Here is a 24180-nt window from a genome sequence, read left to right on the forward strand (position 1 = left end):
CTCCGCCCTCCCCACCCAGGGGGTGAGATGTCCCCCTGCTGGCCCCGCACCCTCCATCCGCATCATCTCTCTGGCCCTTGCCTCATCTTCAAGAGCTTTCTCTAGACTGACTTTTCCTGCGGCCTCTGAACATGCCCACCTCTCTCACATCCTACACCACACCTTAGGGCCCTGTCGTCTGTTTGGTTTCCCTCCCTGTCAGTTTCATTGCAAGAGAAATCAACTCTCCCTTCCACTATCTCTCTCTCTCCCAATGTCCCCCACAACTGCATAATCTTATGTTTGCTTTTGCAACAATTAAGTTCCATGTTGTAAAATTTTGGCCTTTTAAAAAAGGCCTTAGCATGAGGTACAGGTCTACTGTAAACTAATCGAGTGACATCAGACAAGTTACTTGACCTTTCTGAGCCTTACAGCATAAAATGGGATGATCCTAGCTTCTTTTATGATAAAGACCGATGTGGTAAAATAAATTGTATATTTAATAAAGTATGCAATGCATGGTGCCAGCCGTGGTGGATAGCTGCTGCTCCCACTTCTGGACAATAGCTGGGGCAGTTACTGCGATGGCTTTTGCTTTTGTAGGCCCGTGGTCCTCTTTGTGCTCCGACCCCTTGGTTTCCACGTTTTACACTGGAGGTTTGTTTCTGACCTGGCCGGCAGCGTTCAGCCTCCTTGGCCTATTCCCACTACCGAGAGGAAGGGCCTGCCAAGGTTCAGCCCTTGGCCTCCTGTTCTTTCCGCCACTTTGCTGTACTTTATCACAGTTGTGATTTCCTGCCCTGTGCTCTAATGCCTGCTGACATCATCACTGGGATGCCCTGGGCCCCCTTCACTCACAGCACGTTAAACCCATCAGTCCTGGCCGGGTGGCTCAGTTGGTTGGAGTGTGGTCCTATACACCACAGGGTTGCGGGTCCCATCCCCAGTCAGGGCACGTATTGGAGACAACCGATTGATGCTTCTCTCTCACATCAGTGGTTCTCTCTCTCTCTTTCTCTCTCTCTCAAATCAATAAACATATCCTTGGGTGAGGATTAAAAACAAACTCATCACCTCTCAATTCTACCTTTGCCTCTTAAGTATTTTTTTCTTCTGTTTTTGCCTTTCATACATGTAGTTGCCACCTGGGCAGAACGATTTCTGAAAAAGGCAAATCAGAGTATTTGCCTCTATGACAACCAAGGCCTCCTTTCTTCCACCTGCCCTCTACTCAGCACCCCCTCATTGTCGCTCCCCACGTCACTGTGTACGCTCTGCTCATACCCAATGTCAGTAGGTCCCCTGAACAGGCTGCACATTTTTTTGCCTCCAAGCCTCATGATGTTTGCCCTGCCTGGAATACTTACTTCACTAAGTGAGTCTCCTGTCCTTGGACCCATGGAATCATATGTGGAACTTTAAGTGGGAATCGGCCAAGGAGAGGACCTTGTTCTCTTTTGTCTGAGTGCACATGAGCAGATGCTGTGATTTTTTTAGGAGGAGAAGCAGCTCTCTCATTTTTTTACAGAAGCTCAGCTCCTATCACATCAGCTTGTGAAATGGCCTTCCTGCAGCCAGCGCGGGAGAGGAAGGAAGGGGCCGTCAGGTGAATGGCTCCATGTCATCTTTCCTTACATTTTCCTGTGGACAGACCAGAAAACACTCCCTGGAGGAAGAGGGCATCCTTCCCTCCCGGGGCCCACGGAGGTTGTCCTCAGAACCTCAGTGCAGAGCGGGAGCTGCAGGGTGCCTGCTCCTGGATCCCATGCTGCCCTCCTTGTCTTCTCTCATTGCCTTTCTCGTCCTGGCAGGGAGCTGGTCGCGGTTTTGTCTCACGTGCCACTTTTCCATTCTTCTGGCTTGTTCTGTTTTTTTCAGGCACCTTTTCTTCCAAGTTCAGTGTTTATTCTCAGTCCTTTTCTGCTTCCTCTCATTTTCATCACCTGTCTTCTCTCTATGCTTATCTTCCTCATTTTTTCCCATCTCTCACTTTCATCTCCTCACAAGCAAAGAACAAAAGCAACTGTAAACAAAACCTGTAAAAGAACAGTGTGATCAGATGACCTCCACTTCACTTGGGCACTTAGTAAGTGGAAAGGAATTTTGTTTTAGTGCCATTGGCCACATATTAAAAATGACAGTGGTCCTGAAGGGCCAGGCCTTACGTATCTCTATCTTCGCAGGGCAGCATGGTGCCAGGCAGAGAATGGAGAGCTCAGTAATAGTTTGCTGTCCAGCCAGGTTGAATAAGTATTAAGTATGATGCTACAACTACGTTTTGGTTGATCTGCCCCTAAGCATTTCCCTGTTCTCTCTTTCATGCCCCTATCTGCCTCCTTTTTTCAAATATTATTATTGGTGCTTTGTTTTATAATCCTGACATAAATGACTTTGACAGAAATGACAGCCTTGGCAGATTTGATATTACTAAAAATACCAGCTGAATAATAAAATACCAGCTGAATAATATGCTTGCACTTGTTGAGGTCAGACACTTCCTTTGTACAAAGGTGATTCTCTGAGTCTTAATGAGTTATTAACTGTGAGTGCCGTTGTCCTCTGTGCCAGGTCTAAAACACTTCCATTGGCAGATTGCCTCCCCAGGGTTGCTTTGGGTGCAAGAAGAGCAGCTAAGAGAAGTCGCTCCCAGAAGGCTTGATGCGAGCCTATCCTGAGAGTCGCCAAGCTTCAGAGGAATGCGGGCAGCAAAGTATAGAGGAAATCATTTAAAAAATCTTTCTAGGTTGGCAGTAGCATTATTATTTTTCTGATTTTACAAACAGTGTACATGTACATTTACTGTAGAAAAATCTGAAATAGTAGGAAGGTTTAAAAAAGAAAATGAAAATTATCCACTTTCTTACTCTCCTTTTTAGTGTACTTTCATCTAGACTTTTGCACATACATAGAATATATATAATATTTTAATAGATTATTCTAAAATGTTATTTTATTACCTGCTTTAAAAAACTTAATATAATATCAGATATCTATCCATGTAATCAGTATAGCTCTACATACTTGTTTTAGTGGTTGCATGGTATCCTATTGTACGTTATTCCATAATTTTCCAACCAATTACATTTAGGTTTTATTTTTTTATTTTTTTAGTATTATAAAATAAAGAACATTCTAATTATGGTCTGCTCTAGGTAGCTTGTATTAGACAAATAAGTTAATCACCTTTTGAATTCATGGCTACTGTAAAAGGATAGTGTTGGACTGGATGATCTCTTGAGTGTCATACTTAAGATTCGTTTTTATTATCTTTATGGTTTTATGCCTTCAACTCATGGCTTTCTGTGGCAGAGGACTTATAGGCAGTGGTTAAGGGCATGACTGCTATAATCAGAGCGCTTGGATCTAAATTCCTTTATTCCATTTAATAGCTGGCTATGTAACTTTGGGCATGTTGTTAACCTTCTTAAGTTTCTGCTTCCTAATTTGTAAATGGAGATGATGATCCTGACATTCTAGTGTTGTAAGGATTAAATGAAGTAATGCATGTAAGTGCTCAGCCTGGTGCCTTACATGTAATAAGCACTCAATACATGTTAAATGGCCTTTTTACTATAATGATTTCTACTTCTAATGCCTTTCTCCATGTATCAGAAGCCTACCCATTATTCAGTGGTGAGCTCAGATGGCTATCTTTCCACTGGATCAGGCCAAAAACCTGAGTCATTCTTGACACTTGTTATGGGATGAATTGTGTCTCCCCCAAATTCAGATATTGGAGTAATCCACCCAGGATTAGTTTATCCAGTAGTACTCCCTGTATACTAGGTGCTCAATAAACAGTTAATGGATATGTGTAGATACCAACATGAGGAGTACTTATATAGTCATCCTGTTCCCCTTTCTCTTCCTGTACAAAGCAAACTTACAGACCTTGAGCTCGTGGTTCCACTTTATGAATGATCCTTTCTATCCATTACTATTTACCCATGACTTCCCTTCCTCTGCTCCACCTTTCCCTCCTTTCTCTGTCTCTCAGAGCTCTTCCGTAGGTGTCTCAAAAGAGTTTCATTTCTTTTCTTTCTTACGTCCTCACATTGGATCCCTTTGTTAGCCATCAGACAACTCTCACCGAGTAACAAAAGCAAGAGCTGCGCCGGTCCATAAATGTTAGTTGCCAGAGGAACAGTGTATATTTATAGGAGCAGCAAGCTTCTTGTCTCGGTCCAGATACTTTCAGACTCAGATTACCTTAGTGGAAATAGAAAGATTTGAATTAAAGATTGAAAGTTGGCAGGATTGGGACAGAAGAGGAGGGGAAAGGTGGTTGAAGTAGCGGGAAATGAAAAGCAAAAGGAGGCAGAGAGCCCACGTCTTGTTCCCCAGCTTTCCCAGCTCCTCCATGGGCCTAGAGGGCCCATCAGGATTTCAGCAGAAGAGGATGTCTCTGCTCCATTCCCCTTCAGTTAACACTGCTTTTCTTCATGTACTAGATTGTGTGGGAGGATCAAAATAAAAGTTTATAAAATTATTTTTATGGAATTTAAATTCTTTTCTGTTTGGTTTAATTACTAGCATTTCAACAGTAATTTCCCCATTTTTAAAATGTTCCTGTGTACATTATTTCAGCTGCATTATGGATTAACTAGGAGCCTCTGGGTTGGTCTGAGAGCTAAGCACTGTTTATATTGTAGGTATGTGGGAGAATGAATTGGGAGTTGCAGACAACTGATTTACATAGAAACTTTGGGAATACAACTTAGTGGTGGACTGATTTCTTATTACTGATTTAAATTTTATTTTTGGTCTTTAGTCTTGGTTTCACAATTTGTTTGTCTAGTCCAGTGATGGCAAACCTTTTGAGCTCGGGGTGTCAGCATTTTGAAAAACCCTAACTTAACTCTGGTGCCGTGTTACATATAGAAATTTTTTGATATTTGCAACCATAGTAAAACAAAGACTTATATTTTTGATATTTATTTTATATATTTAAATGCCATTTAACATAGAAAAATCAACCAAAAAAATGAGTTCGCGTGTCACCTCTGACACACATGTCATAGGTTCGCCATCACTGGAGTCCATAAGTGGAATCCATTGTGGCTTTTCTTTTTAATTCTATAGTTAGCATAGATCAGAAAGTTAAAAAGAAGTTGTAAGTCCTGTCATCAATAATTTTATTTTAACTAACTATATAATAATATTTAAAATGATTGACAGAACCTGGTTTGCTATAACCGTTTGAGGGCAGGAGGAACATCGTCCAGCATCGTTAGAGCTCCACTGAAATTGCGTTGATCCGAGCTTGCCACCAAGAGCCTAACAGTCACCATGATGCTGAGCACGGAAGGCAGATAGGGTTTCGTGGTGAAGGTCAGGGGCCTACCCTGGTCCTGCTCTGCTGATGAAGTGATGCACTTCTCTGATTGCAAAATCCAAAATGGCACATCAAGTATTCGTTTCATCTACACCAGAGAAGGCAGACCAAGTGGTGAAGCATTTGTCGAACTTGAATCTGAAGATGAAGTGAAATTGGCTTTGAAGAAGGACAGAGAAACCATGGGACACAGATATGTTGAAGTATTCAAGTCCAACAGTATTGAAATGGACTGGGTGTTGAAGCATACAGGTCCGAATAGTCCTGATACTGCCAATGATGGCTTCATCCGCCTTAGAGGACTCCCATTTGGCCGTAGCAAGGAGGAGATTGTTCAGTTTTCTTCAGGGTTGGAAATTGTGCCAAATGGGATGACACTGCCTGTGGACTTTCAAGGGCGGAGCACAGGGGAGGCCTTTGTGCAATTTGCTTCACAGGAGATAGCTGAACAGGCCTTAAAGAAGCACAAGGAAAGAATAGGCCACAGGTACATTGAAATCTTTAAGAGTAGCCGAGCTGAAGTCCGAACCCTTTATGACCCTCCTCGAAAGCTCATGGCTATGCAGCGACCCGGTCCCTATGATAGGCCAGGGACTGGCAGAGGTTATAATAGCATTGGCAGAGGGGCTGGGTTTGAAAGGATGAGGCGAGGTGCCTATGGTGGAGGGTATGGAGGCTATGATGATTATGGTGGCTGTAATGATGGGTATGGCTTTGGGTCTGATAGATTTGGAAGAGACCTCAATTACTGTTTTTCAGGAATGTCTGATCATAGATACAGAGATGGTGGGTCCAGTTTCCAGAGCACCACAGGGCACTGTGTACACGAGGGGATTACCTTACAGAGCCACTGAGAATGATATTTACAATTTTTTCTCACCTCTTAAACCCATGAGAGTACACATTGAAATTGGACCCGATGGCAGAGTTACTGGTGAGGCAGATGTTGAATTTGCTACTCATGAAGATGCTGTGGCAGCTATGGCAAAAGACAAGGCTAATATGCAACACAGATATGTGGAGCTCTTCTTGAATTCTACTGCAGGAACAAGTGGGGGCACTTATGATCACAGCTATGTAGAACTCTTTTTGAATTCTACAGCAGGGGCAAGTAGCGGTGCTTATGGTAGCCAAATGATGGGAGGGATGGGCTTATCCAACCAGTCTAGTTATGGGGGTCCTGCTAGCCAGCAGCGGAGTGGTGGTTACGGAGGTGGTTATGGTGGTCAGAGCAGTATGAGTGGATATGACCAAGTTCTGCAGGAAAACTCAAGTGACTGTCAGTCAAACCTTGCATAGGTAGAAAAGGAGAATTAAACAGCTACTACAGAAATGAAAGCTGTGCAGTTATGGGATCGAATAGAATGGGAGGGCTGTCTAGCATATCCGATATGGTAAATGGGAAATAGATTCTGATTACTCTAGGTCAACTTTTCTTTCTCTTTCTCTCTTTTTTTTAAGAAAACAAAGGTTATGTTTAATACTTTTGCATTACGGGCTTGTGATTTATGCTTACTGTAAAATGAGAGTCAGAATTGTTTTCAAGCTCAATAATTTTGAACACTGAAATATTCAGTATTGACCATAACTGTTAAAAAAAAATTTCCATCTTTCCTCAAGTTAGTTTATGTTGTAGGAGTGTACCTAAGCAGTAATCATATTTAGGTTAAAGCAATTCTCTTATGTTAAATGTTGCTCTTATACCACAAGACATTGAAAACTTTGGATGTGTGTTGAGAAACATGCTTTTCTGTAAAACTCAAATATAGGAGCTCTGTCTATAATTCAAAGTGAAAACATTTGGCATGTTTGTTAATTCAAGCTTTTTGGTTTACTATCCTATAAGGCATGTGAGTGTACACTTATTTTTATTAAGATCTGGGACAATTTTGAGATGTAATACCAATTGATACTTTAGGAGTTGGGTCATGTCATTTGTATAAAATTCCGAAGCTTTGATTTAAATCTTTCCTTGTATTGTGATTTCCATCAGACATATTGTACTAAGTGAAACTTGTTAAATAAATCTTCCTTTAAAAAAAAATAAAAAAATAAAATGATTATTAGTTCTTTATTCTCTGCCTTTAAATCACATAATAGTGAAGTAGAGGTTTTTTTATACTCATTTTCCCATATTAGAGGAGTAAGTGAATATAAAATTAAATATTTATCCTTATGGATCATCATTATTTTGTATAGGAGCTTAAACAAAATTGCTAAAAGAGCAGTAAATAAATATTTTCTTACACTCTCACTTTTGTGATATTGGACCACTTGAGACGTGAGTTCCATAGGAGAAGGATTGGTGCCTTTGTCCCTAGAACCCCACTCCGTAAATGGTGCTGAGCAATAACAGTTTATACCGAGACAGCCAGAAAGCAACGCCACCTGCAAAGCTTTCCGATGGCTACATGTTACCTGTCTGGTACCTTGACCTTCGAAGGGCAATTCACTACATCCATGGGGAAGAAGTATTTTTAAAAACAAGGTATTCTCTGCTTTTCAATGGTTTTATCTCCAGTTTGTTAAATTATTTCAAATAATTATAAAAATTAATTTCAAGTCAGAGTGCAAAGGATTTTTGCCATCAAAATGTTTCAGTTACCCCAGTGACTGGCAAGATGGAAAAACCCTGCGCCGTCCCCCCCCCCCCCTCCGCCACACACACACACACATTCCAGAAACCCTTTCATTTCTTTCTCTTAAGAAAGTTCTAATCAATAAATTAATTGCTGGTCAAGGGTATTTCTCCAATGACAAAAAACTAATTTCTTAAAATTTGGCATCTAAGAGAAGGTTAATTTAGTAGTTAATTATGGTTATTATGATATCAATAATTGTTTCCTATTCATTATTTTTATAAAATGGCTCATTTGATTATTAATGATTACTTGTTAGGATGAATAAATAAATAAATGCATGCATTTTAATTGTCCTACTTTCTAAGTCATCCAGCACACATTTATGTAGAACTGTTCAGCTTTTAAAAAAAAAAAGCATTTTGACTTATATACTAATGTTCATATCACCATCATTCATAATACCCTGAAATTGTAAACATCCAAATATGCATTAACTGATGAATGGGTAAATAAGATGTGGTACATCCATACCATGTAATAGTGATTGGCAATAAAGAGAAAGTACCTATACATGCTACAACATGGAACAACTTTGAAAGCATTATATGCTAAGTGAAAGAAACCAGTCCCAAAAGGCCACATATTTATGTGTCCACTTATATGAAATGTCAAGACGGGCAAATTTGTGGTAACAGAAAGTAGATTTGTGATTGCCTAGGTTTGAGGCGGGGTTTTGGAGAGCAGGGGGATTGATTGCTAATGGGTGCAAGATTTTTCTTTATAGGGTGGTGGAAATGTTCTAAAATCAATTATGGTGATGGTTGCCCAACACTGTGATTATCCTAAAAGTCAGTGAATTGTCAACTTTACATAGATGAATTGTAAGGTATGTGAATTATATCTTCACTAAAAAAAATCTTCTTGCTTTAATTTGCATAGCATGTATAGTTAGATAGATAAATATAATGCATGGTGAGTAAATGAGTTTACTATCCACTGAGGAAGATTCTCAACATCTCCTTGAAACTCTGTTCAGGTGAGAATGAATAAAGAACAAATTTCCGATTTCATGAATTTGAAAATATTCTGGGGAGCAGATCTCAGACTTTGCATGTACTGAAAATTATTTTTAAAGTTTGAATGACTATTTGAAATACTCTGCTTTGTTTCGTGAAGGTACTTAAAATATTTTTCCTCTTGGTTTTAGAGGTGATCTTGCTATGCAGTTTCTCCAGGCCACTTGTAATATGGTAGTTTGCCATAAACTATAAAAGGAAGACAGTTCAGGCAATGCAATTGTTACGTGGATTTGGGAAGTTAAGTCATTTTACTAATTAACTTTGGTGTTTGAAGGGGAAATGAGAAATCAGTATGCTGCAAGAGTGCTCAAGAAAATATTTGGTCTTTCTTCCTCTTTGAGGTGGAAGAAATATTCTTGGCATAGGGGATTTGAAATTGTTTAGTGTTGTCCAGGAGGACTGTATTAGGGTAACACCCATCTTCAAAGTTGGCAGTGTTTATCCTGAAACATTTACTTTTAATTATTAAATAATTTGTGAATATTTAAAAAATATTTTTAGAAAATATTCACACATCACAGATTCAGCTAAAATTGCCTCTGACTCCCACCCTATCAATCTCATTTCTCTCCACAGGAAACTGCTGTTGTTGATTTGGTAGATCTTGTTCTTGGGTTTCGAGGTCTTTTTCTCTGTGTTTCATATGTACATATATGTTCCTATAGAAATATATAGTAAGGATGTATGGTTTCTTTAAAAAAATCCAACAACATAATAGTAGCAATTTATTCCTTTAAAAAACATGTCTTGGAGAGCTTTTTATGTCTGTAGGCATAGGGTTCTACAGCCTTTGTTATATTCATGTACAACAAAAAACATATAGATACTATAATTTATTTAACCATTCCCTTGATGATCATTTAAGTTTTTTCCTAATTTTTGCTATTATGAATTTTATTGCAATTTAGCAGTAAAATGCCAGCATATGACTTTCTATGAACATGCACGTGGGAAGCCCTTCTGTAGGGGAGTAAACAGGAGAAAGAATTGCCAGGTGGAAGGTATGCCGATTTTCCATTTCAATACTGCCAAGTTTTCCCCTCAAAGGTACCCTCCCAACACTTGACATCATCAAACTTTATTTGTGGTTAAAAAATATCTTCTTGTTTCAATTTGCATTTTCATGAGTATTCATGAGGTTGAACAGATTTTCATGTTTAATGGCTCTTTAACATCCTCTTATGCAAATTATTCTTGTGAAGCCTTTATCTAATATTTAAATATTGGATACATTATCTTTTTCTTATTGATTGGTAGACATTTTTTATATATTTTAGGTATTAATGGTCTGTCTCATATGTGTTGTAAATCGTTTCTTCTTCTGTGGCTTGTCTTAAAACTGTTTTATGGTATCTTTTGTCAGGCAGAAGTTTTAAATTTAGATATCGTCAAATTGATCCTTATTTTTGTGCTCATAAGCCCCTCCATCTCCCTGCTCACTTTAATTCTCTACTGTTGCCATTTTGAAAGTCTTACATTATCATTTTGCACTGGGCCCCACAAATTATGTAGTCAGTCCTGCTTTTATGTTATTTTAGGTTTAGTTCTTTAATTACTCTGGACTTTTTCTGTGTGTGAGCAACTGTGAAGAAGAGATTTTTTATTTTATTTTATGCTTTATTCCAATGGACAGCCAATTATTTCAATACCATTTGTTGAGTAGTTAATGAAATGCCACTTTTATTATATTTTGAATTCTGTTTTATTCATTGGACTATCTCTGGAGTCTGTGTTCTGTTCTATGAATATGATTATCTATTTCTGCACCAGTATCATCTTGCTTTAATTAGTGTATCTTCACAATGTTTTTTTATTGATATCTGGTAGGGCAAGACCTTTGTTCTTTCTTTTTAAGATTGCCTCAACTATCTTCTATGTTTATGCATTTGCTTTAATTTTTTGTACCAGCATGTCCAATTCCTTGCAGATTCCATTTGGTATTTGTTAGGGGTTACATCAAATTTATAAATTAATTTGGAGAAAAATGAAATCGTTATAATATTAAGTCCTCTCATCCAGTGATAAGATATAGCTCTTCTTTGATTATGTCTTTCAGTAAAGTTTTATGTGTTTTTTCATAACAGTCTTGCATGTCAGGAATTTTCAAATTGTTATTTTGAATGGGAGTTATTTCTAAGTTTCTCTAATTAATCGTTACAAATGTATATAAAAGCCAATAATTTCTATTTTTCATCTTTTTATTTGACCTTGCTGACATCCTGATAGATCTAACAGTTTGCTAGTTGGCTGTTTTAGCTTGACAGTTTAAAAAATCTGCAAATAATGACAATTTTTTTTTCTTTTTTACAAATACGTATATCTTTTTTCTTGAAATACCACTTTGACTGGTATACAAGCATACAATGAGATGCTTCTAGAATTTCATCATTACATAAAATAGATTCCCATTTTTAGGTTAAGGAAAATTTCTACTTCTAGTTTATTAAGAGTCTTACCGTTAATGTGTTTTTTATTTTATTAATTATTTTCTATGTAATAATTAACACAATCATATGATTTTTCTCTTTTAATCTGTTAACATAGTAATTGCCTTTATAGAATTTTCTCTTAAAACTTCCTGGGAAATTAGCTATTTTGTTTATATTTTCTAATTTATTCATATTGATCATATATTATATAATACATATTATATATATTGATTTTATATTATCTGAATTTTAAAAAAATAATAGTTCTGTTCTTTCCTTTTCCAAATTTATTTTACCAAGTATTTATATTTTATTGGTCCTTGAAAATTACCAAATCAAGAGAATTCTTGATTTCTCACTCATCTATCTCTTCTTATGTCTTTACTAACTGCTCTTTTGTATATGTTTATTGTTTCTCTTTCTCTATCTGCTTGAATTTAAAATTTAAGCCACTCATTTTTTATTGCTCATATTTTCTACACTGGCATCTAAGACTGTATACATTTTCCTAAGTGCCACTTTTCAGCAGCCCACAGTTCTTATGATTCATTTTCAAACAGTTGGGGATTTCCATTTTGATTTGTGGTTTGTTTGTTTTTAATCCTAATTAGGTTTTTGGAAATTTGTTTAAAAATTTCTGCATGTGTAAAATTCTTTTGGTTATGCAAATTTGTCAGATTATTTGCCCTGTATATTCCTGTTTGGGGAATGTTTTTGAATGCTCCTTGTGATCCAATTCAAGATCACTTTTTGTGCGTATATTAAAGACTAACCCTTGTTGAATTTGTATTATGATACTCTCATCCCTAGTTTTCTGTCTTCGGTTTGATGATTTCTGCTGAAAAAAGTATGGTAAAAGTCTCTTCATGATTACTGCTTTGTTAATCAAATATGCTGGTATTCAAGGTCAGGAACAATTTTGCAAAAAATAAGAAAGGACACATTTTTAGTTTTGTAAATATAAAGTTCAGTGCAACCATGGTGCCTGTCAAATCCTAAAGAAGTGAAAAGTCACCTACCTAGATGGGGCTGTGTTTAACAGATGATAGATACGTAAGGACTTCATATTGCAAAGATCTCATTTATTATCCATCTATATTATAAAAGGCCTGTGGCCATAACGCCATAACGACCAACGACCAGACTCACCAGGAGGTGCATTGATGGGTCCCACGGTGGCTGTGGTGGGCAGGACTTCTGGGTCCCACGGCGCTGGTGGGCGCGACTCTGGGGTCCTGCAATGGTGGCAGGAGGGACTCCAGGGTCCTGTGGCGGCGGCAGGAGGGAGTACTGGGTCCCGTGGTGGTAGCAGGAGGGAGTCCGGGGTCCCATGGCAGCGGAGGGAGGGAGTCCGGGATCCCGTGGTGCAGGGGGGCGGTCTTGCGCAATTTCGCGGGCTGGGCCTCTAGTACATATATAAAAGCCTAAGCAACCAGACGACTGAATGACCGAATGACCAGTCGACCGGTTGCTATCATGCACTGACCACCAAGGCGCAGATGCTCAGTACGTCCCGGCTCCTCCCCCACCCCTCTCAGGATGGGCGCCAGACACAGGGCTCACGGCTCTCCCTATCAGGACTGACTGGGTGGGAGCCCATGGGGGCCAGAATGAGTGGGAGCGGCTGGCAGGAGCAGGAGGCAGCATGGGACTGCCGGTTTCGGCCTGATCCCTGCAGGCCACCCCGAAGAACCCCAACCTTGCATGAATTCATGCACCGGGCCTCTAGTCTACACGAATAAAAGAGATGCAAATTGACCATACCTTTGTGACGCCCACCAGCCAATCAGGCGTGAGTATGCAAATTAACCCAACAAAGCTGGTGGGTTAATTTGCATATGCAGGCACTGAGCGGCCAGGGGCAGGGCAGGATGCTGGCATGTAACCTTGATGATGATGCAGGCATTCTGCACCGCCCCAGCTGCTCCAGGCCTCTGGGCAGCATGGGAAGGCAGAAAGGTGGCTCCAGGCCAGAGTGAAGGTGGTGCCGTCAGCCAGGGGAAGGAAGGCCCATTCTTGCATGAATCTTCGTGCATCGGGCCTCTAGTTATAAAATAAAGAACATGTTCTAACCACTCTCAGGACTTTCTCCAACTTAACTAAATTCTCAGAGGGACAGTCAAAGATGCTTTTTTTCCTAATTTCTAATAAGAGAAAACCAGAAGTAAATGTCCAGTTATAGTAATCAAATGAAGAGACATTATGTGGACTTTAAAAATCATTTTTCAAAAGAATATTTAAGATTATGAGGGGAGTTATTTCTAATGTCTTTAATAAAGCAGGATGTAAAATAGCATATAGTATGATTACATTTGAGAAAAACAATATATGTACATTAAATGTATACATAAATAAAAGGTGATTTTTAACAATTATCTCTTGAATGATGGTATGCATAGTTATATTTTATTCTTTATATTGGCTATGTTTTCAGAATTTTTACAGTGATTATTTAATAATAAAATATGTGTCTTTGGAGATATCTTTCATCAAATATTTTTTGGTCTAGTATGTATGCAATCTAAAACCAGGTGAGAATTAATTAGAACAGTGGTTTTCAACCTTCTGGCCCTTTAAATACAGTTCCTCATGTTGTGACCCAACCATAAAATTATTTTCGTTGCTAATTCATAACTGTAATGTTGCTACTGTTAGGAATCGTAATGTAAATATCTGACATGCAGGATGGTCTTAGGCAACCCCTGTGAAAGGGTCGTTTGACCGCCAAAGGGGTCGCGACCCACAGGTTGAGAACCGCTGAATTAGAATATCTAGCTTTAAAGGCAGAAGTGCTTTCAGTGATTATGGCAGATTTAATCTAAAATATACTCAATGAAGTTTAAATTAAATAATATTTAATAAACAAAGAATAAAAAAGACATATTTTTAGTTGGAGAGTGTGAAGGAGGAAATAGATGTTCTTATCTGCTGGTGGTAGTAGTGTTATACAACTATGATGGGCAGGTTAGCAACATGTGTCTAAATTTTGAATACTTGTATTGTTTGACCCAAAGAGTTTCCTGCAGTGAGGCAAGCCTACGGCAATTATTAAAATAAAGAAGGATTTAACTGAGTACTGTTTATAATAGTGAAACATTTGGAAGAAAAAAATTCTAATATCCATCAGTATGGAACTGGTCAAATAAATTGTGTTATATCTAAACAAGGAACTATTATATAAGCCATTTATCTAAATGACATTGAAAAATGCCCAAGGTACATTTTAAGTTAATGAGACAAGTTGCAAAATACTATGTGTAAGTGATCTCATTTTTTTTTAAAGGGGGTGTGTGTGTGTACACATTCATACACACGCACACACATATATGTACATCCATTAAAATTATTTTTGGAGAAATATGTATGATAGTTAACAGTACCTACCTGAGAGCCACATGCAGAACCTGGGCAGCTTCACTTCATATATTGCTATAATTTAGATTTTTTTTAATAAACATTAATGATTTTAAACAAATTTTGATAAAAATAAATTTCAAAAAGTAAAAAATGATATTGCTGTAATCAGATACTACTTATGTATTTCCTTTCTGTGTGTGGCAGTAACCTAGAGATGTAATTAGCATGTGAAACAGAATCACTGCCCTGGAGGCTTGTCCTGTGAAGTTCTTTTTCACAGGTAAACAAGATTCATATAATTATTTTTAATGGGGAGTAACATGATAATTAATTTGCTAGAAATCAAATAACTTCAATTTAGTAATTTAAAGAAAACATTTTGAGGTAGAGTTGATGTAAAATAATCACATTAGTTTCAAGTGTACAATGTAATGATTGTATACATTGCAAAATGATCACTACAATAGTCCAGTTAATATTTGTCACCATACATAACAATTTAGGAATTTTTTACTTTAGTGAACTAGTGCCAATTTCATGGACACTTATCCTACACTATTCAGGTAATTCCCAAAGTGGATATTTAACTTGTCTGAGAAAGAAATTAGGTGGGTAAAATTAGTAACCTTAGTGCAAACTTAAAACAATACCATAGGAGTTCCTATGAAATGTAATAAAACATATTTTTACATCATTGTATCTTTCATACTAGACATAAATATAAGTCTGTGGAGGCGACAAATAATTCTTCAGAGGATTTTAAATTTATGGGTCACAAGTATCATAGAAAATTAGAAGAATCCTAACAAATATTTAAATTTTGAGTTGGTTTCCCATTTTCATTTACCACAATGTATCTGATGAACTTTAAAATACCTGTTAATTCATACAGGATTAAGCAATAATTTTCACTCAGTGGCATTTTTATTTCTTGAGCAATACTGTCATCCCTTTAAATGTGTGGCTTTCCAAGCCAACCTTAGAAATAATGAGCAATAAGCCACTAATTGTAGGTAATTATGAAGCTACATTTTAAAACAATGTAAAAATGTCACATTAATACAGCTTACATACTCAACTATTTGAATGTTTTAATGCTTTATTTCTGGTATGTGAAAATGTCCTTTGTGTATAGTAAATGTGGGTGCAGTCTTCAAAGTAAAACTGTAATAAAGCAAATTAAAAATGCAAGCAGTAGTTGCAAAAATAATTCTGTTTGCAGTTTATTCCCTGAAACTTACTTGATAGGGTAAGCCATTGTTATCTTTAGGATCAATCGAAATGAGTGATATGTTGAATGCTGAGTTAAATTCCTGATACAAAGATTATAAAGAAGAAGAAAAAAGCTACTGGCCTAAAATAATGATGTCAAATTCTTTTATATAAAAAGTAAAGTCACTGGGTAGTTTTGCAAGACTTCCACTTTTAATCACTTAGCAGCTCATGCATTAGGTTTTATCTTACTCTATACTGCACCTCTAAGCTCTGCCTAAGCTGGTAATTTGTTTTCAGTAAGTATTTGTTTAATAAACTGTTCAGAGTGCACAGCTGTGTCAGGAGCAATGCTGAAAGCTAGCTTTGGGAACTGCAGGATGCAACTTCTGTTTCCTTTAGCTTTGTTCCCAGTTCCCCCCACCCCCAGCTGCCATCAGTAGATACTGTGACTACTGTAGACCTTCCTCCTAACTCCCTCCCCCCTTTATTGGGATTAGATATCTTTGTACTCTGTTTTTCACTATGACAGCCTATCTTTATATTTGTCTCATCAGCCCCAGATCATCTTTGGTTTTATGTATCTCTTCCCACTTCCCATTCAAATGCAGAGAAAGGGGACTCTCCAGGCTGCTCCTGGGTTGACCCCTGCACCTGTACCTGATGGCATCACTCCTGTCCACCTCAGCTCTTACCTCCTCGCTTATCCTCCCTCTCCCCAGGACCTTCCTTCCATCCCTCTGAACTCAACCACACATCTCACCTCTCCATCATAAGATCATGTGCCTTTTGACTCCTGTTCTCTTTTGCTCCTTTTTACTACGAAACATTGAATGAGCAGTTCATGCCCGCCATCTCCCAAATTCTCTAAACTGATTTTTATTTCCACCAATCTACTCAACAACTTCTTCCTTAAGTGCTACCTTTGATGTTTATATTGCAAAATCCAAAGGTCACCTGTTCATTATTTCTTGCTTTGGCCTTTCATGAGAATTTTTTTTTCCTCCTATTTTTTCTCACATTATCCATCAGAATTCTACCTGTGTAGCGGGTTCTTCCCAGACTACTTTGCTGCTTACTTTCCTTCTGTTGTATAACAGCATTCATTACAGCCCTGCCTCAGGTCCACACTCTGTCCATGTTTTCTCCCCGGGAGAGCTGTCATAAGCAGCAGATAGCACCTCTTGCCAATGGCTTCTTCAGCATAGTCCTATACTTGAACACTTACCAGGCTCTCCATACTGTATCCCGCCTGTGTTCAGAACTTTGTCAGGTAGATGTCCCATTACAGTGTCCTTTTCAGCTTGAGAACCTGTGATTCTTTGGGTGCAAAGAAAGTCATCTTCTCCATAAAGCTAGTTAATTTATAAAAATTCTTTGTTGAAACAAAGCATGATCATTATTCTGACTTCTTCAGTGGCACCACCTTGACTAGTAATTTAGCTGAAAAATCTAGAAGTCCCTCTTAACTCACTGCATCCTGTTACCCTCTGTGGAGCTGTGCGCTGATGATGTCAGTTCACACAGCACAGTGCCACCACCTTGGTCCATCTCACCTAGCCTGGCTTCTGACCGAGAATGCCTCCCAGGCCTGATGATGCTTTCTAAACAGCACTGTCATCAAGCCACTAATCATCTAGTTGGAAGACCTCTAAGGGTAAAATCCATGTGTGTTTAGCTTGGTAGCCCCCCAGTATCTAGTATTTTAGTACTAAGCCTCATACATAATAGACATTATTCATTTAAAAAATACTGCAGTCTTCCAAGTTCAAGGCACTGTGTTAGGTGTGGGAATAGCCATTGATTGTGTATTTATTGAGTGAATTATTTCACATCACTTTACATCGTGGTTTGTATTTCCTTTCTCTCCTGATTAAATCAGAGTGAGATGATTTTAAACTAGTACACCTTAAAACATAGGTCCTATAGTACTTACTCCTTGGCATTCACAGTTTCTGTGCTGTGCCTCAGTTTGCCTTTGTAGCTTTAGCTCTTACTGTTCCGCTCCCACAGCTTGCACTCAGTCCACGCCAAGCTAGCTGCCCTTCACAGTCACCCCCAGAGCATTTCCATGCTTATGATCTTCCTTTCACCTGAAATGCCCTTTCTTGCAGTGTTTACCATTCAGATCCATTATTTGACAGACGACAAGCTCAGGTGCCTACCCAGGACCCCGTGCTCCCTATATTCAGAACATCACAGCCCTTTCATAGCCTCTCTTAATATACTTACTACTTCTGTATTGATTTTTAAAGATTTTTTTATTATTGAGAGTATTACAAATGTTCCTCCCATTGCCCATCTCCACCCAGTTCCCATCCCACTCCAGGCCTTTACCACCCTACTGTCTGTGTCCATAAGTAAGATCATTGGTTAATCTCTTCCCATCCTCCCTCCCCACTTCCCTCTGAGATTCGTCAGTCTGTTCCATACTTCCATGCCTCTGATTCTGTTTTATTCACCAGTTTTTGTTCATTAGATTTCTTGTTTCTTTATTTTGATTTTTAGATTCGATTGGTGATAGTTATGTATTTGTTGCCATTTTATTGTTCATATTTTTAATCTCTTCTTCTTCCTCCTCCTCTTCTTTTCCTTCTCCTTCTCCTTCTCTTCCTCCTTCCTCTTCTTCAATAATAACCTTCAGCATTTCATATAATACGGGTTTGGTGGTGATGAACTCCTTTAGCTTTTTCTTGTTTGTGAAGCTCTTTATCTGACCCTCAATTCTAAATAAGAGCTTTGCTAGAGTAATCTTGGTTGTAGGTCCTTGGAATATTTCTTGAATATTTCTTGACACTCCCTCTGGCCTGCAAAATTTTTGTTGAGAAATCAGTTCACAGTTGTATGGGCACTCCCTTCTAGGTAACTAACTGCTTTTTTCTTGCTGCTTTTAAGATTCTTTGTCTTTAAACCTTGGCATTTTAATTATGATGTATTTTAGTGTGGGCCTCTAGGTTCCTTGTGTTTGGGACTCTCTGTGCTTCCTGGACTTGTAAGTCTATTTCTTTCACCAAGTAGCTGAAGTTTGCTGTCATTATTTCTTCAAATAGATTTTCAATATCTTGCTTTCTCTCATCTCCTTCTGGCACCACTGTAATGGGAATGTTGGTACACTTAAAGTTGTCCCAGAGGCTCCTTACACTTTTTTCATATTTTTGGATTTCTTTTTCTTTTTGCTCTTCTGATTGTTTTTTTCTTCCTTATATTCCAAATCATTGTTTTGATCCTCAGAATCCTCTACTTTACTGTTGAATCCCTGTATATTGTTATTTCCCTTGGTGTATGCTTAATTTCTAACTGGTCCTTTTTCAGGTCTTTAACATTCTCACTAAGGTCCTTGAAAGTCTCATCAAGATCCTTGGTTTTGAACTCATTATCCAGTAGTTTGCTTACTTCCATTTCTTTCATTTGTGACATGTTTTTTGTCTCTGCTTTCCTGTGTTTGTTTCTATGTATTAGGTAGAGCTACTGTGTCTTCTGGAATTGGTAGAATGGCCTTGTGTAGTAGGTGTCCTGTAGAGCCCAGTGGCTCAGGCTCCACAGTCACCTGAGCTAGGCACTCTAGGTGCACCCCAGTATGGGCTGTGTATAGTCTTGTATTTGAGCCTTGATTGCTTTTGGCATCTCTGAGAGGAGTTGACTTCCAGGCTGCCTGTGAGGACCAGCTGTTGCTACAGTGGGAGAGCTGCTGTGCAGGAGGCCCAGCTGTGAAGCAAGGCAGGTTGGTGCTAGTGCTGGGTCTTGGGCCTTTTATTGATATAGTTAGGGCATGATGTCACCAGCTGCAGCTTGTTTGAGAGATTTTAGCAAAGCCTGAAGCCAAGGTCTGAGGCCATTCACATGGAAAAGCTGCTGTGGGGCTGCAAATAGGGTGGGGCGGGGTCTCAGGGAGTCACCAGGCCAGAACAAACAGTGTGGACCATGCTGATAGAGACTTGGATATGGCTGTTAGCCTTGTGACAGGGGAGGTCCCAGCACAGGAACATGACCCCTGGGAGCACCCCATCTGAAAGAAAGCTGCCCCCAAGTTCCTGCTCTGATGGCACACAATCCAGTTCCTCCTCATATGTGTCTGTATCCCTCAAAGCTTCCTGGTACTGGGAGTCCAGGTAAGTTCATGTATTAGCCCTTTAAATGGAACACCTGGGTCTCCAGCGGCCTCTGTGTCACTCAGCCACAATTCCCACTGTTTCTTACAGCCTGTAGTTGCAGGAACTTCTCTTCCCAGCTCTGGAACCCTGGGCTGGGGGTCTGGTGTAGGGCTGGGGCCCTTTGCTCCTCTCTGGGAGCCTCTGCATACACAATCTCTTAAAAAAACGGCACACCTGGGTGTTGGACCAGCCATTTGGTGCCTCCACCCCTCCTATCAGTGTCAATGTGCTTTCTTCTGTACTTCTCTAAGTGTAGAACTTCCATTCAGCCAGCCTTCAAGAGGTTCTGAATGATGGTTGTTCTGTATTTTAGTTGTATTGATTTCTTTCAGCCTCTATATTGAAAGCATTTTGGAGGACAGGGTCCAAGTCTCATTCCATATTGTTTCAGTACCTTGCAGGTGTTAATGAGGCAGAATTGACTGGAGCCTCCAGCAGTCCTTGCATTGTTTGATTCATGTGTTAGAAATCTGTTCAGCCACTACATTATTTTGAGCTGATCATCTGGTTTCTGGACAATCTGAAACTTTACCTTTCTTTGTGTATTTGGAATGTGGCCAGAAAATAAAGAAGAAATGAAGATCCTTCCTAGCCCATTTATTGCTGATAAGAGGATAGTTAATAAAAAACACACAATCATTTGAAGGTTTAAAATGAATGGCTGCAAGACAGCTTAAAAAGTATTTGTTACCTCTTAATCAGTGAGCCTCATTTTCATCAACATTCACAAACTGGGTATTGATGCTGTGCTCTGGGGAGGGGCCTGTGATAGCAATCTGAAAGTTCTTTATTATTATTATTATTATTATTACTCACATTAGCTACCACTTAGGAACTCTTAGTCCAAAAAATGAGAGGAGAGAGGAAAGAAAAGGGTATAATGGAATATAGAAAAGGGCTGGGCAGGAGCCACCTTCATTTCTTTTACAGTTCAATGAGTTTGGGTCTAGCCTAGATATTAACACTAACAGAGAGAAAAATGTTTAACTGTGGGGAAGCCCTGGCAGCCAGAATGTTCTTGGGGATGTAATGATGTAAGAACATTCTTACAAGCTCATTAGTTTTCTTGCCATAGAAGCATTGGGCCCTAACCGGTTTGGCTCAGTGGATTGAGCGTCGGCCTGCGGACTGAAGGGTCCCGGGTTCGATTCCCGTCAAGGGCATGTACCTTGGTTGCAGGCACATCCCCAATAGGGGGTGAGCAGGAGGCAGCTGATGGATGTTTCTAACTCCTTATCCCTCTCTCTTCCTTTCTGTAAAAAATCAGTAACATACATTTAAAAAATAAAAAATGCAAATTGCAAAAATCTATTAACAATGTCTTTAAAAAAAAAAAAAAAGAAGAAGAAGCATTGGCACACTCAAATGCCAAACGACATTGTGTCAATGCAACAAGTCCAGAATCCTAGCAACAATTCTAAATGTTGGAAACTTATTGAAAATGACACTCTTCACATTAGCAAGTGGACTTGGCATAGAGGAAAGTAGGAAAACTGCTTTGTCAAAGCATAGGAAAACTCATGTAGTTTTTCTTTTGGTCAGCTCTTACAGCTCTATGGGAACTTTCAGCTGATGCAGAGATACTTGCCCAAAGAGTATTTATCAAGAGAAGAGAATTCTAAGGAGTGACGAAGCCTTGTTTTTGGAGTGTTTACTCTTTTACAGCATCAGCAATTTGTTTTGTTGTCGCCTTATTTACTTTTGGATGGTAGCCTCTGGACCATTGTAAGCCCAAATAGGAATCTCTTGAATTTGACTGACATTTTAAAACGGCCTGATGATGTGACTTAGTATACATTATAGGGGGCACAAGCCGCATTTATTTTGTGATTAAGAGCCTCAATTAAGTATAAGGCACGAACTCCTGTTTCTTTCAGTTCTGACGGCTATATTCCCCTCTCCCTCCAGGTTTTTTAGATATATGAACTCCATTTGCAATTTGGCTTAATTTGAACTACCACCTTGCAAAAGTAAAATCTATCAAACCACTCTTAACTACAATTGTTATATTTTGTATTTGCTGGGAATAGGTTTATTTAAATAATATGATGTCGATAAAGTACTAATCAGGTAGCAAAAATGAAAAAAGTATGTTTTCTTGTGGGGAGCTGGCACGGCCATGGCATACCCATGCCAGCTCAGCCTGGTTCAGTGACCCTGAGTGGGGGCGATGAAAGGCTTAAGAAAAGACAGACAAGAGAATGAAAGCTAGGTCTCGGTGGGATGCTGCCCCTCTGATGGACAGCGCCCACAAGCCAATGCCACGAGGCAAAGTAAGGGCGTGATCAAGTTGTTTACATCATTCTCGTGGGTTTCAGTCCTACTCAACTACATGCACCTGAACTCTATCACTCAGGCACGTGGGGCCACGTGTTCGGACCATAGGTTCAAACTCACAACTGGAGCTGTTGGCTATAATTGTGCTGGGAAGGCTCTGCCCTCCAAGCTGGGACTTGCACGAGGCCACGAGAGGACTGGGCCCTCTCATCAGTCCAAGGCTTGAACCTGTCCAAAACACTGTAAACGCGCCTCATATTTTCTCAGTTTACTTTCCTTTTTAATTTAAGCAATTTTTGTATACAGTTAGATTTTAAAAAATAATAACACTTTAAAGTTTGATATTGACAGTTTGGGGGAAAAAAACCCCAACAATAATCCCATGACTAAAATTGTTAATCCATTTTCATTTTTACTGAGAAATGAGCAGTTTCAGTATTAGTAGAGCACTTTATTTCAAAATGCTTTTTATATAAAAGAACCATATGATGAATTGCATTTTGAATTTAGTTTCTGAATGTTAGTCTCAACAAGGATTTTTGTTTGCTTAATGTTGTGAACAGTGAAATATGTGTAACCCTGTGTACTTCCACTTGAGATTTTCTGTCGCAAAAATTTAGTATCTAACTCTAGCAGTCTGTCTACCCCAGGTGTGTGTGCAGTGATATCTTATCTTGAAGCTTCTTTTAGATGTTCTATTTTTTTCACCCCAAATTATCCTCTTTTATATCATGCTGTAACCATATGTCACCTCAGAGTCCTTGTAAACAGGCAGGATACATGCTTCTAAAAATATGTTTCCTGGTTAATATTTTCATTCCTATAAAGTGGTGCAGAGGGGGGACACTGAGGCAGAGGATGCATTTGCTTCATGTCCGAAAGCTGGAGTCACTGGAGAGTTCATGGCACCTGGGAGGCCTCTGTAACTCTCCGTGGAATTGAAGAGTATACCACATGCACCTTCCCCCAACTGTAAAATTAAGACCTGTTCTCCACTGCTGCCTTTTCCCTTCTCCCAGCCTCTGTCCTCTTGTTCATTGGCCAGTTTATTTAGGCATTTGCACGTTTTTAGTAACCATTGCTTAGGCCCCTGACAATTCCGTGAGAGCTTCTGAACCACAGTGAACCTCTTTTTTTTTCTCTCTCTCTCTCTCTCTTCCTGCTTTGAGGTATATGTGTTTTCAGGGTGGAGGAGGGGATGGTGTTTATCATCATATACACAGAAGTTGGCACCTACCCCATTTATCAAAACGCAGGAATGTGGCCCAAAGCCAAGACAGAAATGCACACTTCTGGGCAGAGGGTTTTCAGCCACTTTGAATTGAAAAGCAAATGTCAGAAGCAGAGCCTGGGACAGGATGTTGTCCGGAGCTGCCTGGTTTGATTTCGTGTGTAGTTCTAGCAATTGTGTCCTCTCTTTCCCCTGTGGCTTATGAGCCCCTGGCGCAGGGGGGCTGGCTTCCTTTATGAGCAGCCTTGACTCTCCTGCTCCACTGCAAGCTTTCTCCCCTCCTTTCCTCAGAGGAGAGATGCATAGTTCTTATCATAAAATAAAAAGGTTTCTAAAAATGAAATCCATTCTTCCCTATTTAATGACAAAAATAAACTTATTTTCATCCTTGAGTATATTTTTATTTCTCTATAACTGTGCCTTCACCCATATCTACCTTTCTGTATTCAATGTGAATATGAATTTGTTAATCTACTGTCAGTGGGTGTGTGGGCCTTTGCTTTGAGATATGTTTTTTTTCAAGATGGTGGCACATTTTTATATGA

General features: G+C 39.1%; 1 protein-coding gene and 1 pseudogene across 1 annotated transcript in view; both read left to right on the forward strand.

Moving 5' to 3' along the window:
* The window catches only part of PLCL2 (phospholipase C like 2), a 166840-nt gene that overhangs the window by 55100 nt on the left and 87560 nt on the right, over nt 1-24180 (forward strand). The gene's annotated exons all lie outside the window — the stretch shown is intronic.
* On the forward strand, nt 5175-6774 carry LOC132215595 (heterogeneous nuclear ribonucleoprotein H2-like; annotated as a pseudogene).

The sequence above is a fragment of the Myotis daubentonii genome, chromosome 14 (genome assembly GCF_963259705.1).
Source record: "Myotis daubentonii chromosome 14, mMyoDau2.1, whole genome shotgun sequence".
Lineage (NCBI taxonomy): Eukaryota > Metazoa > Chordata > Mammalia > Chiroptera > Vespertilionidae > Myotis > Myotis daubentonii.